Raw genomic sequence first — 18,220 nt, 5'->3', positions numbered from 1 at the left:
TATTTATATTGAACTGGTTGGTTTTATTATTAATATTTATGAGTCTCTTCTGCCTTTCATGATCATTAAACTGCTTTCATTTCTTCTCCAGTGATCAATTTTACCCGTTTCTTAAATTTTACTCTTAAAAGATCAGGGTTCAAGTTCATTTAGTGGCTCCTCATTTAATAACTACATAACCTCAGATAAAATTAACTTTTTTGAATCTCAATATCCTCATCAAAAAATAAGGTTATCATGACTCATTTATTTCACTAGAAGTTTGTAATAATGAATAATAGTAAATGTGAAAATTTTGGTACAGTATAAAGTATATTTAAAATTAAATAAATTATTAAAGACTAAGACAACATACAAGCCACATTGTGGAGCAAGTCATTTCAGTCTATTTAATGAGCCACATGTTACAGTCAGGCAAAGGGTAATGTCATAATTTTCTTTTGTTTCCTTTGTTTGCCAAACATAATTTTTTACATGTATTAAAATGTGGAAAAAATAAACCAAGCATCTCTTAATGACTAAGTGCTTCAATGATGGCTTTTCTACCAGTTTGTTAGAAAAAAATTCTTAAGGCATTCATATGATAATTACAGTTTTGTTTCAGCTGTTACGATTATAATAAAATGTGATTATTTTTGTTGTTTTTTAAAAATTACAGGTTGTAGCCATCTCAGTGCAAAGCTTAAATATGGTATATACAAAGTTAATTTATAACAACATATACATAAAACTGATTTTTACAAAATAACTTTGTGGAAATACAAACAATACAAGTGAACAATACAGTATTAATTAATTCAGGCAGTGCTATCTTTTAAAAATGTATTTTTCTAAGACACTTAAGCATAAATGATATATTATTAAGTTTCTCTTCTAAGTTTGAACAAACTGTAATAGGATTCTGAATATGAAAAAAAGGGGAAAATGACCCTGATGCTAATTTACTTTGATAACAAACCAAGGTTTACAGTGTTATCCATACATTAAATAAATAAGTAGGCATTTGAGAAATAGGGGGAAAAGGAGAACCTTAATACTTTGAGACCTAAGACATTTGCATATTTTCACAAGTGTTTTGAGAATAACAAAGACCCCTACATGATTTTTATATTAAGAACAATTTCTGTTGCCAATAGGAATATCTTAATTTCCATACTCTCACTGGTATTGTAAAGTTTCTTAGAAGAAACAGAAATAATCATTCTGCCTCTTTTAACAATTATAAAAGCCATTGGATGCAACATATTCTTCTGAACATTTTTCTAAAAATGTCTTTTCTAAATTAAGTTTACAAATATTCCTATAACCAAAGTTGAGAATTTGAAGCATTACAAATCTGTGTACTTTTGCTACTTCCTAGAAAAAAGTAGAAGAAGCTAGTGTTATTATGCTAGCTATCTAGTAAGTATATTAAACAGTAAAAATAGAAAGACTATGTAGAAACTAATATGCTATTGAGGTCAAATTAGTATAAATTTGCTTTTCAGTGAAGAGGAAATCCTCATATATACAGGTCTTGGTGATAAGAGGAAAAATATGTCTGTCAAATATTTCTCTGCTTGGTGAATTAACTAACACTGTTTCCCTCTTTTTTTTATTATTACATAATTTATTTTCATCTCATAAAAAATTAGGATTCCTTGAGACAGTTGGAAAAATCTTTTGTTTTAAGTCTGTAGGACAAAAGATATGTGTGCTACCATGAAAGTCTTCACAAATTTTCCTGAGAGATGATCTGGCTCAAACAATTGGTTGTCAGTTTTTTCTATTGCAAGAATGTTTAAAAAAAAAAAAAAAAAGTGTACAACTTCTATAGCACATTGCTAAGAAATATTTGTCCTAATACATTTGGAAACTCCCTTAATAATATTCACAGAATCAATTCTGATTCCAAATTATGCTTGTCAGTATTGTGTCCAAAGTTCAGAATGACAACATTTCCAAGGTTTTTGTGACTCATGGGGCAGATTGCCATAATATGGGCTGGTGACATTTAGTGTCACTGAATGAAGACATAAGTGCAAATTGTTTCCTCAGAATGTTTTAAAAGTGGTCTCTATGCAAGAACTCATCCAAAGAAAAAAAATTCAAGGAATTCATGACCTAAAACTGAATCTGGAGAATTTGGCTGTATTTTTAAACAATATATAGAGGTAGAATTTTGTCTCCATATCAAAAAATGAAATAAACCTGGAAAAGGCTATGCAAAAATCTTTGATTATTACTTTGGGTCTTTATAGTTCGTGTCCCTTGGATGAACATGAACAAGATGGTTCTGGGAAACAAAGTTTACAAAGCTCAAAAAGAGGTGTTCATGGAATAAGGTTCTGTCTTGAAAGCTTTCCTAGGTGTCCCACCCAGCTTAGTGAAACTGAGTCCTCATTTGATGTAGTTTCCATTCACAGCTGTCATAGTCTACAGTGCAGTTCTTTTCACCCCAAAATATATGTTGTTTTGACAAATGTTCTCTCTAAAATAACTCAGAATACGTGATAAGATTATCAATAGGAATGCTCCTAATAGACAATGTCATTAATTTTAACACTTGGTCATTCAAAACTCTAGAAATACTGATACAAAAATATGATGGCTACTAAACTAATTTAGGGAGAAAAAATGACCATAAAAATAACAACACTGTATTTATGGCACTAATAGTATCACTAGAATTATTAATTGACAATATGCACTAAAAACACAAAATTAAAAACTACTCAACTGTAGTAATCAATACTAAAATAATGCTACCAATGTATTAGCAGTCCTTGGTAGATTATTTATCCTTAGGAAAAATAGGCTAGACTCGGGTAACTACTCATTTATTCAACCTAGTCAAATCTCGCAGGGCATTGGAGGTTTATAAACAAGATTCCAGAAAAATTGTTAATTCTGTTGTTGTTGTTATTGTTTTGAGACAGAGTCTCACTCTATCACTCTGTCGCCCAGTTTGGAGTGCAGTGACGTGGTCTCAGCACTGCAACCTCCACCTCCAGGGTTCAAGTGATTCTTTTGCTTCAACCTCCCGAGTAGCTGGGAGTACAGGCACAGGACAGAGCAAAGATTGAAACTCAAAACTCTGTTTAATGTGGGATAGTTTACAAAAATGTCCATCCAGTCTTTCCCTCTCATTAAGAAGTAGAGCCTATTTTTCCATGCCTTGTATATGTGGCGGCCTAATGTTAATTGCTTTCGACCACTGTTACATTAACAACCATGCAAGTAGATGCTTTAAAAATGTGTGTGCATTGAGGCTTGCTCTCTTGCTGCTCTTGGAACCCTGGTAAGAATAGGATAACACGCATGATGATTAGAGTCATGTATCCCAAATGTCTTTATCACCTTGGCCAATAGCCTGCTAAACACCTCATGTATGAGTGAGCATAGTCTACATCATTCAGCCAATAATCAACATTCCATCTACTCACAGCTGTGTTTCTATGCATAAGAGCCAGCCAAGCCAGTATCAAACAAGTTAACCTGGAAAATAATATATATCCAGCAGAACAATAGAATCATCAGGTAAACAAATCATTGTTGCTGAAAGATACTACATTTTGGAATGATATGCTACACAGAAAAAGCAAACTGATACAAATAAATTTTCAACTTCAGTATTTAATAAGTAAGATTTTCACAAATCATCTTTCAGAGAAACCCCAAAAAGCAAATCTCCCATGTATATCATGTTGATAAAATCAAAGGCAAATGAGAATCTGCTGCTTAAAACTTGTTGGGACTACCCTAAATCTACTGAAAAGTCTTCTAAGAGACCACTGCTAAGACAAATAATTTCCATTAAACATGATAAAATACTTTCTTTTATCAAATATGTGCAAGAATTTCAAATTACAAAATAAGGGACCCCAAATAAAAGTGACTAAGAAGGCAGTTTGATAACCTGGAGACATCAGATAGAAGAGAAAAGCAAATAATAATGATGTTAACAAAATATGGTCACCCTCAATGATTTAAAAAAATAATAACAATTCAGAAAGAATTCCAAGAATCTTAAAGAGGTTAGGCATATTGGAATAAATTTTTTATTACTCAATCATGTATTCTCAGAAGAAAAAACAGAGCTAAAACTTAGCCCAATTAACTGATTTAGGGGATATTTAAATTATCTTTAAGTCTGCCATTTTATTGATAAAAATATAAAGTCAATGTGATGCACTAGTCACAGTAAAACAAATGGCATAAATACATATATATCTATAATTTATAATAAATTAAATGAATGATTAGTGGAAAGCTCTGAGGTACTGATTTCAGTGACATATAATTTTGGGGGGCAAAATATTTCCCAGAGAGTTTAGACATTAAGGCTTCTAAACAATTGGAGTTTAACTCTCTTGGAATGCTAGGATGGTTTGGTTAAATGGTAGCTAACTGATCACGGTGCTTTGATTCTGAGACAAGGCAGAATTATATTCTCTACATTCACCAATTTGAGAATTCGAAAGGATGAAAGTAACACTAAAGCACATTATTCTTTTCAATAATGCATTCTTACATTTCAAATTTTCATCTTAAATTTTAAGTAATCAAGCTAACATTAAAATGAACACTGAAACATAATTAAAGGTATAATGTCCATTACACAAAGTGCCATAATGTATCACCACTAGAAATTAGTCTCTATTTTTATGTGCTTAATAACAAACATGACAAATTTCAAATGCTATAGGTTAGAGGATATTAATACTTCTTGTATAGATAAGGCTAGTTCTCCAAGAAATGAAATATTTATCAAGATATTTGAAGCAATGCAGGTGAAAAACCTTGGGAAATACAACGTATTACATATGTGAAGACAATTGTGGAGGAAGACATACAGAAGGGCAGAGTATAAGAATCATAGTAGGAGGAAGTGGAGTAATATTTGTGAAGGATGATTTCTAAAATATCTTCTGTGAATTTGAGCAAGTCAATTAATTGCAGCAATGTTTCCTTAATTTTTCAATAAAAAATTTAAAGTTACCCATGTTCAGCTTAATATGTGGTCATTTTAACTTGATTACCATCATGAATTATTGGAGTGCTGCATGCAAAGGCATGGAATTTTAAAGAAAGGCGATTTTCATTCTTTTTCTGTTCAAATTGTCAAAACATAGATTATCTGACTTCACCAAATTCTCTGTACTGCTGTTACAGCATGTTTTTGCCATTCACCATGAAATACTTTTTATTATAAAAACCAGCTTTCAACTACTTAAATAGAATGAATATTCTGTGGAAGAGGAATTAATTTCATCTGCAAAACTATAGAACTACAGCACATTTTAGAAACTCTATTGGTCTTGACCATATCTTTTTGTATATAGAATTTTATGCAGGAGAAAAATTAGAATCTGAAAATCAGGTAGTTCTGAAAGCACATGTCTGGAGACATAAGAATTAAGATAAACAGGTTAGTTCCTTGTTTTGGCTTGTTTGCCTTGGTATCATTGTCATTGTCAGATGTTTGATGATCCAAACCAGTATATTTCTAATTCAGTTATGTACTTGTTGTGTCTATTATTTAAGAGTTTTTACTCACATTGGGAAAGGATGTGTGTGTGTGTTTGTGTAGTATGGCATGGGTGTATGTGTCTGGTGCATGTATTAAAATTATATGTATATTTTAAACAACTTTTTGATCTTTCTGATCATTTGAAACACTGTTTATTGTTTAAGCTAAAAGACAAATTTTCAAATGGAATAAAAGAAGAAGAGAGAAAGTGAGAGAGAGAGGGACAGGAGAAAAGGAAGGAGAGAGGGAAGGAGGGAGGGAGGGAGGAAGGAAGGAAGGAAGGGAGGAAGGGAGGGAGGGAGGGAGGCAGGCCGCCCAAGGAATAGTAGGTAAGAAGTATGGAATAAGTTGGGAAAAATTTATGAATGTTTTAATTGTTTCGGTCTATAGGATATGAAACCAGATTTTTAAAAGGACCCAATTTTATCCCATTTTATGCTTTGATCCACTGATTAACATTTGCAACCACTAACTCACTTTCCTGATGGAGCCAACTGTCAGATCGTGCTGCTTCCAGGGCCCAGTACAAAGTTTCCAGCTGTGGATGTAGACAGATCAAAGCATATGATGGACTCTCTACAACACAGTCTATCTGGAATACTAATAATAGTCTGTACTACATGTAAAGAATCAAGTCATTTTTCTCCACTCCTTCAAATAATCAGGGTTTCCTTGTACATGCTATTAATTGATTCAATATGCAGAAGGAATGTCTGAACTTTTCCCACGCCTTATACTTACTCGTTTTTTATAATATACATTAGTCCACCTCCAGAGGTTGTTTTAATTCAAATCAGGTTGTTATTTTTTTCATAAAAATGGAGTGGGTAAAACTCGTTATGTTTAGCTTTATATGCTATGCATTTTCTTATGTTTTATAATTGTTTGTGTATGTGCAGGTGTCTATCCTATGCAATTTTGATACTGCTTAACTTGTTTTTGGTAGAATTTCATTATGTACTTTTATAAATATTGAAAGTTTTACCATGAATACTTTATGAAGATTGCTTGGTCCTATGAGAACCTACTTGAGATTTTGAAACCTCTAGTTCAAAGAACTCTCCAATAACTGGTAATTGTGTTTAAGCTTATCACACTATGAAAAACTGAGGTCTTTTTGTTTGTTTGTTTTATATGGGACAGTAGATATTTGTTTTTATTTTATTCCAGATTCACCATTTGCCTCTCAATGGCTTATTCTCTAGTCAGGGAACTTTGGACATTTTTTACCCAGGCAATAGATTCTATAGCTTGATTGTTTTAAGACTCTGGAGCATGGAAGATGCACCCACAGTCAAGATGCATTCCTTATGTCTTCTGAAGGTAAAAACATAAGGACCAACACTTCCAATTTCTAGCCAAATAAGCATGTATTGTATACTTCAGATGTATAAAAGCTGTATGATAATGATACAGGCAGTACATAAAATAAAATATGTATAACAACAAAATCTCTTTCCTCACATAGTTGACTTCACTTTTCTCAGGTGGTTTGTAGAGCTGCTCAAAAGTCCCTATGTGATCATTATTTATATACACTCAGAGTAGACAGAATAGTGTCCTTTAAATTTTCTATATGCCATTAAGTGAAGGGAAGCTTCTGTCTTGGGCATTACAAAGATTCTATTCCTGACCAAACATTTTTTTTTTAACAAGGCCTGGACTTTGGACCTTGTCTTTGGCTTGCTTAGTCCAGTTTAGCAAGAATTCTGGTGAGTCAATTTAGTGGAAAAACTCCACCTTTAGTATCTAGTCACCCTCTACATCTGATCGAATTTCTCATCCTCATTCTCAATATTTTATCATCATGGCCTGCCTACAGCAAATATCCTGTTGAGTCTTTATATTTTCTCTTCGTAACTTTCCATTCACTGACCCCTAACTCTACTCCTTGACTATAAATCTCCACTTGTCATTGTTGTATTAAGATTGAATCTACTGCAAAGCCCCTCTTGCTGTAGTCTCTCTTGAATAAAGTCTTCGTTACCATCTTTAACAAGTGTTACAAGTAATTTCTTTTTCTTTAATAGTTTTGATGTCTATGATATAAAGAATAAGATTCAGCATTCAAGTGTGCACCTTTGTCTTTGCTCCTGGATGATTGATCAGAGATCTATTTTTAAGGCCAACTCCTGATTCTATGCTCACAAGAACAGTCCTTGAAGAATGGCAGGGACAGATTTTGATTCTTATGATTTTTAAATACACTCTCTGAAGCTGGGTTGGAGTCTCAGGCTTCTTTTGAAAGGTACCTCCTGTGCTGGAAGTGCTTCCTGGCTTCTTGTTTTGAATGGAATTAATTCCCAGACTCCTAGAATGGAAATGATTTTTCTATTTCTTTCTATTTGACTTCTCTCTATTTGACTCTACTTCTCCCATGAGAACCCCTCTGTCAACTGAAACTCTCCTCCTCAAACTCCTTTTAACTATATTTTAACGTTACCCATATTCAGCTTAATATGCAGTCATTTTAGTAGTTAGTGACTATATGTCACCACAACAATAACTTTGTTGGTCTCTTTCATTGATGGCATGACTCTACTAAGGGTAATTTGAACTTCAATGGCTTATTTGGGAAATGCAAGATCCCTAAACTGGCTCCATTAAGACCTCTCCCTTCCATTACCTCCTGTATTCATCCGTTTTCACACTACTATAAAGAACTAACTGTTCTTGTGGTAGTTTGCTGAAAATGATGGTTTCCAGCTGCATCCATGTACCCTAGAACATAAAGTATAATAATAATAAAAAAAGAGCTACCTGAGATTGGGTAATTTATAAAGAAAGGAGGTTTAATTGACTCAGTTCTGCATGGCTAGGGAGGCCTTAAGAAACTTACCGTCATGACCGAAGGTAAAGGGGAAGCAAGGCACATTTTACATGGTGGCAGGAGAGAGAGGATGGGAGGAAATTGCCACACATTTAAGCAAACAGATCTTGTGAGAACTCACTCACTGTCACAAGAACAGCATGGGGTAAACCATCTCTTTGATCCAATCACTTCTCACATGGCACCTCCCCTGATGGAAGGGGATTACAATTCAAGATGATATTTGGGTGGGGACACAAAGTCAAACCATATTACTTTTGCTCCTTCCACCTCCTCCCACCACCTTCAGTCTACCTTTCAACCCTTGAATTATTTGTTCAGGTGTTATGAACAACTGTAGCTTAGAGGTCTAACAAATGTATATGCCATGAAAAATGCAATGAGAAAATCTTACTTCATCATTTCTAATGATGTTGACTCTTCTCACTACAAATTTCTCATTTTCAGCTCTGAGGCTTTAGTTGACAGACAAAGTTTGACTCCAGAATGCTATCTACTTGGTTAGCATTTAATTATGACAATATGTGTGTTTTTTCTTTTGTTTTGCTATAAAATGTTGAGTATGTTAGAAAGAAATAACATACAATTAACTCAAAAGTTTAAAATAATCCTTAAAATAACATCAATTTGGCAGATGGGAACACTTTACACCAAAATGCAAGTCTACCTATGATGTTTAACTTGAGAGTAAAAGAGCTACAATTCTGGAGTCTGAATGATTTTCATTCATTATGCCACTATTCTGAAAGGATGCAATGCAAATTTGCTATATTTGTTATTCTGCAACCGAAAAGAAATAGGGACCCACGTTGCATATTTCTCTGTTGGACATCACAAGATCAATATGAAAGAAACAAAATACAACAATCCTCACTTTGTGGCTAGGATGTGAGAGAGGAATCTATCCATGATTAAGCATGATCATGGTGCAATGAAGAACAGAGAGACCTTTTAAATCTAATTTTTTCTAAATTACTCTAAATCTTTAAATGCATATGTGTATAAATGCTGATATAGTACATTTTTACTAGTTTAGATCCCAGAATATTAAGAAATTGACAAAAAAAGTTAAGCAAGCATTTACCTTTCAATTTGTAAAAAAATAATAACTGTACTGGAGGAATAAAAGATTAATACTAGTATGTCTTCAGTATTGTCTTTCTATTTGTAGATCTTTAAGAACAATGAACATGTCATACTTTTCAAACAATGAACATGTCATATTTTTGAAATAATGCTGTGGACTTTGAAACTGCGTATTTTTATTTTTTTAATTTTTTGAGACAGTTTTGCTCTTGTTGCCCAGACTGGAGGGCAGTGGCGCAATCTTGGCTCACCACCACCTCTGCCTCCCAGGTTCAAATGATTCTCCCACCTCAGCCTCCTGAGTAGCTGGGACCACAGGCATATGCCATCACACCCGGCTAGTTTTATATTTTTAGTAGAGATAGGCTTTCTCCATTTTGGTCAAGCTGGTCTTGAACTCCCAACCTCAGGTGATCCACCAGCCTCGGCCTCCCAAAGTGCTGGGATTGCAAGCGTGAGCCACCATGCCTGGCCTAAACCACAGATTTTTGAAGAAAAATTATGGGCCGGTATAGGAAGAGGTTGGTTAATGGATACAAAGTTACAACTAGATGGATGGAATAAGTTATAGTGTTCTGTAGCATTTTCAGGTGAATATGGTTAACATAATTTAGTGTATATTTTCAAAAAGCTGGAAAAGAGGATCTTGAATGTTCACAACAAAGAAATAATAAATGTCTGAGATGATGAATATACTAATCAATCTGATTTGATCATTACACATTGTATGCATGCTTCAAAATCTCACTCTGTAACCCATAAATATGTACAAACATAATTTGTCTGTTAAAAGTGAAAGAAAAGCATAATAATAAGCGTTTCACCACCCTGGAGAAACTGTGACAAAATTAGTACAAAAATTCACCATTCTATAAAACTGTATGACCCCCCAACACAAAATAAACTACCCACACTAGGCGCAGTGGCTTACGCCTGTAATCCCAGCACTTTGGGAGGCCAAGGCAGGTGGATCACTTGAGGTCAGGAGGTCGAAACCAGCCTGCCCAAATGGTGAAACCCCGTCTCTAGTGAAAATACAAAAATTAGCCAGGTGTGGTGGCATGTGCCTGTAATCCCAGCTACTCGGGAGGCTGAAGCAGAATTGCTTGAGCCCGGGAGGCGGAGCTTGCAGTGAGTGGAGATCACACCACTGCATTTCAGCCCGAGCAACAGAACAACACGCTGTCTCAATAAATAAATAAATAAATAAATAAATAAATAAATAAATAAATAAATAAAAAATAAACTACCCAAATGGTAAATACATAAAATACAAAAAATGATTTGTTACAGAACTATCTACAATGGTGAAAATTTGGAAATAAGTTATCAGCTAAGAAGATAAATATGTATATTGTGGAAGACGAATGAGATGTTACATAGTCACTGAAGTGAAAGATATGCTAAAGAAACAAATGGGTCATACCAAATGGAAAATAAGAAGTGTTTGATTTTGTTAAAGTCACAGAAAGCAATACATTTATATATCTCAGAAAGCTGGAAGAAAATACACAAACTTAAAATATTTATAAAGAGAAAAATAGGTGATTTCATGTTTATTAGAAAAATTATATTTTATTCGATTTCAATGTTATTCTTATAATTTTAAATATTAGAAATTATAACATAAAATGAATAAACTAATAATTGATTTCCCTTTTAGTATATAGAGAATAACTTATTCTTTATATCATTATCAGTACTAAATTCATTACTAGAGTACCTCAAGGAGGAAAAGAGGTTCTACTAGCGGAGCTGAGGGGTGAGGGATGGAGAATCAGTGTTACCTAACACAGATGGGCTGAGTGGAAGGAGGGTAGATCATCTAAACACAAACCACAAACTGGTTACCATAAAAGGAGGATGTGATGATTGTGGCAAAACAATAAATATCCACAATGTCTGGTGCTTCACACAGTGTAATGCACAAAGGTATCAACGTATACTTATGGAATGGAAGAATGAATGATGACGCCAAGAAAACTGTGCATGTAAAATTCCACTGACACTTGGTACATTCAATACTTTGAAATTAAAGATGTAGTGAATGTACAATGAAAAATATCAAAGAAAAAATCAAAAAGAAAGCAAAAAAGTTAACAACTATTCATATTCATAAATGTTATAAAATACTATTTATTAAACTATAGAAGAAAAACAGACAATATTTGGCTTTCAAACAAACTTTATACATAAAGTTAAAATATGAAAATATTTTCTAGTACTTGAAAAACTCTTCTACAATAATTGAAAATTATATAGTCTTTTCTTTTTATGACATTGGTTGTATGATATTGGTTGTATTAATGATATTGGTTGTATTAATAAAAACTGGAATGTGATAGGGATGAAAACCAAAAATGTAATTTCTTCATTTTTTTTTTGGCCATTTGTATATCTTCTTTTGAGAATTGTCAAAAAATATACTACAGTCTTTCTGGAGAGGAAAAGGTAATAGGTAAGAGGAGACAGAAAACTTTTGATATAGTTATTCCACTTTGGTGACATTTACCAAGATTGTTTAATTTTGTTTTATTTTCATAAGTTCTTGAGGAACAGGTAGTACTTGGCTACATGACTAAGTTCTTTAATGGTGATTTGAGAGATTTTGGTGCACCCATCACCTGAGCAGTATACACTGAACCCAATCCATAGTCTTTTATCCCTCACCCCCTTCCCACACTTTCTTCCTGTGTCCCCAAATTCATTGTGCCATTCTTATAACTTTGCATCTTCAAAGCTTTCATAGCTTAGCTCCCACTTATGAGTGACAACATATGATGTTTAGTTCTCCATTCCTGAGTTACTTCACTTAGAATAATAGTCTCCAATTCCATCCAGGTTGCTGCGAATGCCATTAATTCATTCCTTTTATGGCTGAGTAGTAGTCCATCATATCTACATATCTATATACATATATATAGATATGCCATTGATACTTGGTACATTCAAGTATATATATGTATATATGCTCATTTCTTTATCAATTAGTGGTACATTTGAGTATATATATGTATATTATATATGCTTGTTTCTTTATCAACAACTGAATATATATATGTGTGTGTGTATATATATATACACACACAATATATATATATACACACCACAGTTTCTTTATCCACTCATTGACTGATGGGCATTTGGGCTGGTTCCACATTTTTTGCAATTGCAAATTATGCTGCCATAACATGCATGCGCAAGTATCTTTTATGTATAATGACTTCTTTTCTTCTAGATAAATACCCAGTACTGGATCACTGGATCAAATGGTAATTCTACTTTTAGTTATTTAAGGAATCTCCACACTGTTTTCTATAGTGGTTGTACTAGTTTACATTCCTACCAAAAGTGTAGAAGTGTTCCCTTTCCACTGCATCCATGTCAACATCTGTTATTTTTTATCTGTCGATTATGGCCATTCTTGCAGGCCTAAGGTGGTATTGCATTGTGGCTTTAGTTTGCATTTCCCTGATCATTAGTGATGTTGAACATTTTAAGTGTTTGTTGGCCATTTGTATATCTTCTTTTGAGAATTGTCTATTTGTGTCCTTAGCCCACTATTTGATGACATTTTTTTTTTCTTGCTGATTTGTTCACATTAGTTGTAAAGTCTGGATATTAGTCCTTTGTCAGATGTACAGATTGTGAAGATTGTCTCCCACTCTGCGGGTTGTCTATTTAGTCTGTTGACTGTTCCTTTTGCTGTGCAGTTCTTTAGTTTAATTAAGTCCAAGATATTTATCTGTTTTGATTGCATTTGCTTTTGGGTTTTTAGTCATGAAATCCTTACAAGATTATAATTCTAAATGAAAAAAGAATTATTTGTTACCAAATAACGAATTAAAGGCAAAAAAGAGGACGTATGTCAATATATTAATATTCTTAAAAATTAAGGTGAAATAAATTATTGAAATGTGCTTTTCCTTTTAAATAATAATGAATAAATTAGTGAAGATTCTTATGTTGAATAAAACCGTGTTAAAGCACAAAAGCATATGTTCAATTTAATAACAATTTCATAGCAATTCTGCCTGAGATGATTAAAATCAGGAGACTGTTTAGGTTATGGTAAACGTCTGATGACATGGGAAAAGTAGTCTTTAATGTTTTCTTGTTATGCTAGGCATGGTGGCTCACATCTGTAATCCTAGCACTTTGGCACACCAAGGCTGGTGGATCATCTCAGTTCAGGGGTTCAAGACCAGCCTGGCCAACATGGCAAAACCTTGTCTCTACTAAACATACAAAAATTAGCTGGGCATTGTGGTGCATGCCTGTAGTCCCAGCTACTCAGGACGCTGAGACAGAAGAATCACTTGATCCCAGGAGTCAGAGGTTGCTTGGGTGACAGAGTGAGACTCCATTTCAAAAAAAAAAAAAAAAAAGGAAAAAAGTTTCTTTTTCAGTGTTGTTAATATTTATGATAATGTTCATATAATACACATTATAATTATATGGTATATAATACATTTAAAGTGGCTCAATAATCACATGTGCATTCATAGGACACTCCAGCAAGTTTCTGTTGTATCTTTTTACTTTGTAGGTCTTGGGACAAGTTACAGATGCATGGTATTTTTGGCCTAGGCCCAGGGTATTAACATCAGTCTTACTCTCACTAATAGTCTGTCACATCTAAGAACTGGGAATCTTAGAAAATAAGATTTCCTTTTCTCAGCTTCTTGCCTTTAGCTGGAAGTCTCTTTGCTTCCACATCAGAGTAAATATTACTAATAAAAACAGAAATGATTTGAAATCAAAAATTACATTAAAAATTTTTGGTTTTTTCCCTGACACATTCCAGTTTTTCTCAACATAACCAATATCATTTTCCCTGTCATAAAAAGAAAAGACTATTCATTTTCAATTTTGTAAAAGAGTTTTTCAAGTAGTAGAAAATATTTTCATATTTTCCCATACATCTAAATTTCCCTAATGTTCAGCCAACCATAGAAACGCAGCAGATTGAATGCAGACTTCACTTTAATTATCTGTGGTCATGAAGAACTGAGATAGCACTGGTATACATAATCTGAAAACCTCATATAACCTGTAATGTAAAGCCTTTCCCATACTCTGTCATTTCTGAGACTTAATAGGGTGTTAGCCAAGCTGAGTGACCCAAAGGCCATCTTCTCATTTCCCTTTTGGCTGTCTGCAGGGAATGCAAATGAGGGTGAATGGCCATTACAGCAAGCAGGAGAAAGAGAGAAAGAGAATCACTTCTCTTGATATTTAGTCTGTACATGATCCAGAAATAGCGATGTTTTGATCACACTGGAACCAGAATCTGAGAATACAAAATTAGAGAGTTCATGTTGATTTATGGTAAGTTTTAACTTACTGATTGTTTACTGTATGCCTGAGACAAAATGGGCGTTGGAGTCAAAGTGAGAAAGGGAGGAAGAGCTTTGTCTTCAGAGACTGGAAATCTATCTTTATTATTCCTCTACAAATAACAATGTAACAGAAAGTAATTGTAATTTGATTGAATTACATCATGCTAATTTTGTATACTACAGTTCATCTTCACTAGCGTCCAGTTTGTTACAATGAAAAGACAAACACAATTCTAATGGACTTTGGATGGAAGCAAATGTGTCTACAACTTAAAGAATAATGACAATGTGTCCTTCCTCTACTTCTTGAAGTTAGAAAAGCTTGGCCAGGTGTGATATCTCACTCCTGTAATCCCAGCACTCTGGGAGACCAAGGCGGGTGGATCACTTGAGGCCAGAAGTTTGAGAGCAGCCTGGCCAACATGGTAAAAACCCATTTCTACTAAAAATACAAAAATTACTCAGGCATGATGACACAGGCCTATAGTCCCAGCTACTTGGGAAGCCAACTCACGAGAATCACATGAACCCGGGAAGCAGAGGTTGTAGTGAGCCAAGATCGTGCCATTGCACTCCAGCCAGGGTGACGAGACTGTCTCGAAAACAAACAAAACAAAACAAAATACACTTGCTCTGACTGAATTTATGATGTTCAATGTAAAACTTAATGCTGGTATTTTCCATAAAATTTAATAGAGGAAAACATTTGTACCAGAAAGCATTTGCATTTTTAATAATAACTATATAGTTTGAAAAAAGAATTTGTTCATTAAATGTTTAAACTATATATGACGTTATAGCTATTGACATCGAAGTTAGACAAATCTATTGGAGAAATAATTGATTAAAAAATATCTCTATTAGGAAATGATAAAACAGTATACTTGAAGAACCCTTGAGAATCAAACATATAAATAGATATAGGTGTGTTGTGTATGGTTTAGAATACATTCATGAATGTCCTAGCATTATTCTCTGAAGAAGGCCTAGAAGTAATACACTCAGCAGGGATGAGTACATCTAGAATTCACATCTTTATTTCTTGTCTCCCATTTTTGTAAAAAAATCATATTAAATTCCCAGTTTAGATCAGTGTACAATTGTTATGCTGGTGAAAAGTGTATTTAAAAATCTGTGTAGAATTTTTGCCACTTTTCTTGTTATTATATTTAACCAGCAGAAACAAAAAGCCTTCCTAGAGAAAATATATAAAATACACAATTATATTTGTTTTGATGATATATTTGAAAAAGCAATTGATAAGCATGTATTATGGCTCAAACTCTATTTCCTAATTGTTATACAACTAATTGCAAGACAATTACCTAAATTAAATAAAGGATAACATACTTGTAAATAATATGCAATAGTTTTTGTTTAAACATCATAATCTCTAGTTTTAATTCTATAAAATATTAACAAATTCTTGTGAGATGTGATCCTGCTCTTAAGGATCTCATGGAACCTAGTAATCACATTTGATTTATTTTTGAAATATTTATAAAATATTTTAGAAAATGTATTTTTAAATATTGAATGTTGGCTTATGGAATTTTTATAATAATTTATGTAGATATTTAGTATATCTTATTGAAACAGAAATGTCAATTAAAGACTAATTTCTATGGATTGCTTTCAGAACAGTAGAGACTGAAAAAAAATTTTTTTCAATGAAGTTAAAATCTTTTTCTATTAAATCTGTATATGTTTCAGCACTTCAAATATTTAACTACATACTTAACTGCATAATTGCTATTTCAATATTTGGGTAAATGTAAATCTAAAAGAAAAACATTCCCCCCTCCCTCTTCATATATCTTTTCCACACATTCCTTCTATCTACATAATATCCAGCCTATCATTAATTAATCTGATTCTCTAAAGTTAATCTAGTTCATACCTATATTTTGCTTGGTAATTAAGAAATCAGGCCAGGCGTGGTGGCTCATGCCTGTAATCCTAACATTTTAGGAGGCCGAGGTAGGCAGATTGCTTGAGGTCAGGAGTTCGAGTCCAGCCTGGACAGCATGGTGAAACCCCATATCTACTAAAAATACAAAAATTAGCCTAGAGTCATGGTCTGCGCTTGTAATCCCAGCTACTTGGGAGGCTGAGACATGAGAATAGCTTGAACTCAAGAACTGGAGGCTGCGGTGAGCCAAGATTGCACCACTGCACTCCAGCCTGGATGACAGAGTGAGATCCTGTCTCAAAAAAAGAAAAAGAAAAAAAATATTGAACTAGGTTGGCTAATCATTTTTTTTAACTTATTTGTTGCACTGAGAAAAATTATTCAGAATCCACCACTTCCAACATATTTTGCCATTACTGGCATTCATTAATTCATATTATTTAGTATGAAATACTAAACTATTTTCATAGAAGCAATTTGCTATAATAGAAAATTATATCACAAACTTAACACTGTCTCTTGTATATTCATATGTTTATAAAGTGTAGATAACTAAAGGATTAAGTGGAATTAGGATCTTTGTTTTAACATATTTTAAGTTGTAGTTTGAAGCCACATTCATGGCTACTAACTTTGTTTTTTAATAGTTTCTGCCCTTAAAATTTCAAAGTATTTGTAGATATTTCCCAAGGTGGCAACGAAAAAGAAAACTATCCTCATTTAAGGTGTTGCTTTTGTAAATGTAGTTTAGTGGGAGTTTTTCTTTCCATTAAATTGAAGATTAGAATATCTGCAAGAATATATACAAGGTTTGAATAAAGTTTCTTTAGGAAACTAAATTTAAAAATGTTTTATTTAACTGAATTCTAAAATGGCACTTAAAAACAAAACTTTAATCAAACAAAAAGTTATGCAAAATATTTCCTTCAGGTGACATTGTCAAATGCCAACTGAACAACAACAAAAAAAATGGGCTTCTAAGAAGCAGCTCAGGAAATATGTTAAATTGAAAAAAGTACATCAAAACTAGGTAAAAACAAGTCAATTCCAACAGTTAACTTTAGGAGCTAAAAAGACCTCACATATCCAATGCCTGGGAGATAGAGTTTGTAACTTTTTTAGTTGATAACATTGCTTTTATGATACCATGATACCCACTTGTATTGAATCCATATATATATAATTCTTAAACCTATTAATCAAATTTAAAAGTCTAGCCCCAAATCCCACAGGCTCAATGTTAAATTTCCTCACATTTGTCAAGCCCGCTTATATTGAATTTCCACTTACATCAACCTATTAGTTTCACCAGCTATACTGTGTTTTTATGGGGCTTTATACCACTTCCTGGTACCACAGAGAGGAAGCGGAAAAATGAAGCAGTAGCCAATGTGCTTTCCTACATATATTGTATTACTTTGTTTTATTGAAATTTCTGTCTAATCTGGAAATTTTATATATATATATATATATATAGAGAGAGAGAGAGAGAGAGAGAGAAAGCTTGTTTCACTTTCTGTAGAGTTAGATCAAACTTG

General features: G+C 33.2%; 1 long non-coding RNA gene across 1 annotated transcript in view; it reads right to left on the bottom strand.

Moving 5' to 3' along the window:
- The window catches only part of LOC103886905, a 58,862-nt gene that overhangs the window by 12,030 nt on the left and 28,612 nt on the right, over positions 1–18,220 (bottom strand). The window lies entirely within an intron of this gene.

The sequence above is a fragment of the Papio anubis genome, chromosome 8, assembly GCF_008728515.1.
Source record: "Papio anubis isolate 15944 chromosome 8, Panubis1.0, whole genome shotgun sequence".
NCBI lineage: Eukaryota > Metazoa > Chordata > Mammalia > Primates > Cercopithecidae > Papio > Papio anubis.
Note: the sequence above shows the minus strand (reverse complement) of the source record. Positions and strands in the feature narration are given on the sequence as shown.